Here is a 2,495-nt window from a genome sequence, read left to right as displayed (position 1 = left end):
CGATCCGCTAACGTGGTAGTCTTCGTAATGAGATTCAATCGGACGGTGCAGAATGAAAGGAATTAAACATTATATATTTGTGAACCCAAGGAAATCCTCCGTCTCTGTCATTTGTTAGATGGGAGTCAATTGAAAGGGATACCCTTAAAAGATTAAGGACTAGAGGGATCAATTTGAGTAAACAGGTTTGACTAACATTTCCTTTTTCTCTATAAGATTGTACTTGAAATAATTTTTTGAGATAATCCTATAAAAAATTATGATGGTAAAATGATTTTTTTTTAATCTCATATGACTAAAATTGTATGCCATCTATCTAATGTTTGCTAGGAAATCTATTTTTAACATCCTTTTCATGAATGTCCCGACCAGATTATGAGTGTGCTATTCACTTTTGTGAAGAAACGATGAAAAACACAAGCCAAAGAAAAAAAAAATTGTGATACCTTTGAGATTTGTTATGGTGATCAATATTTCTTACCAAATATTTTAAAAATCAAATTGATAATCAAATCAAAAGAAGAAATAAATTGAATTCTTTGAAATCAGATTTGATCAGAATTCTACCTGATAAGAGCGTTAAAGACCCAATATGTCATGCCCTAAGATGCAACTTCCCAAATCTTGGTTTGTGAACTTTTCGTATTAAAATAAATTACTTTTTTTCCTACAAAATAATTAATCGCATTTCATGCATACAAGTAGTCACATCAGAACATAACCTAAACAATGAAATCTATAATACAAAACTCTATAAAAAGAATTGGTATCATCTACTCCAAAAATTGAATTTATGAAAATATATCTAATAAATAAATAACTACAAAAATACAATTTATAAAACAATTGTCACATCCCCAAATTCAACACGAAATCCGATGATTCATCTGCTAAATCTCAAGGAATGATAAACTAATTCAATCCAAGATAATGTATAATAAAAGACAATAATTTGCTCATCAATTTTATACGCAATGGAAAAAATTGAAACAACCAACTGATTAATAGAGAGTAGAAACTAATTAGTGATAATATTAAAAATCTAATAGTTAATCTCAAGTTATAAACTCACCTATTTAACATAAATGACATAATAAGTACGTAGTATTGAATATGACGACATGCAGTATCCTGACATAAGTTTCTTGAACAATAAAAAGAATATCCCAAACTCTAATATATCTCAAACTGAAGGAGGTTGCTATTCATCAACATGTTCTTCCTCAGGGACCTCCTCATAAATTGACTCTTCTATAGTCGAATAATTTGAAATGATGAATGGTAGGGTGAGTTACGAGAAGTTACTCAACATGAAATATTTCATTCTAACATCTAATCACAACATACAACGTATAATCATGCTAAGCATTTAAATAATGTAGGTTTTATCATAATATAACATTCAAATAATAACTAAATGCAAAGTGGTAAACATTTGTATCAGTCATCTATCTATCAATTCTATCATCAAACATTCTATCATATTTCAAAAAAAATTAAAGTAAAACATCTATCAATATTGCATCACAAATAAATAAAAATATATAATACAAGCACGATGGTGTAGTCAATAAGAGGGTTAAGGAACAGTGTGGCGCCCCGCCAAATGTTAACACAAATCCCCATGTCAGATCTCGAGGTACTAGATGGCACCTCGAAATTTTGACATGATCTCCTCTGTTTATCTTAGCATTCCAAGGCGTTCAACCTGCACTTGATAAACGACATACAATCCTGCATACATATACAAAATATAATACTGGCGGAAGCTTATATACGTCTAATAACGTACGAAAGATCAGAGTGCAGAAGAATAACCAGAATACAGGATTATACAAAATTTCTCACTCTAACAGAAATCTTAACACTCAAGACAGAATCCATAAGACTACCTGGGGGAAACTGACACCACTAGAGGGTATAGTCCTAGTACTTACTAGGTGACAGACTCTGGTTGTTTATCTGACCAACCAGATGATCCTCATTCGTGCTCTATACTTGCCTCGCCAAGCTCTGAATCTAAAACTAAAAAAATAAAGAAGGAAAGGGTAAGTAACAATGGTTACCCAGTAGGAAAACAAATAATTTCTATCAATAACCCCTCCTAGCATGAACAAATAAGCATACTAACTCATTTTAACAATATAAATTTTAAAGAATAAACTACGATTAACTGGTACATATAGCCAGGGATGAGCAACTAAACATTTTAAAACTCACATTACATCGATCATCATTACTCACTATAGCATTATCTTTTTATACAAATCTAATTGATCAAATGGAAACATTAAACATGCATTTCATTTTATATATCAAAATAATCAACAGATACATAATACACAATGGTGGAGTATTGGAATTAGAGAGTTGGGATTCACGACTGGATCGCACCCAGTCGGGACATGATGTTACAATTCTTCTCTGACTTTTAGTTCCTGATTTTGTGGCTGGTCGCTGTTTACCACGCTTGGTTGACCATTTATCCGGTTCAG

The sequence above is a fragment of the Akebia trifoliata genome, chromosome 4 (assembly GCF_017979445.1).
Source record: "Akebia trifoliata isolate Shusen 1 chromosome 4, ASM1797944v1, whole genome shotgun sequence".
Taxonomy (NCBI): domain Eukaryota; kingdom Viridiplantae; phylum Streptophyta; class Magnoliopsida; order Ranunculales; family Lardizabalaceae; genus Akebia; species Akebia trifoliata.
This window is presented reverse-complemented; position numbering follows the sequence as displayed.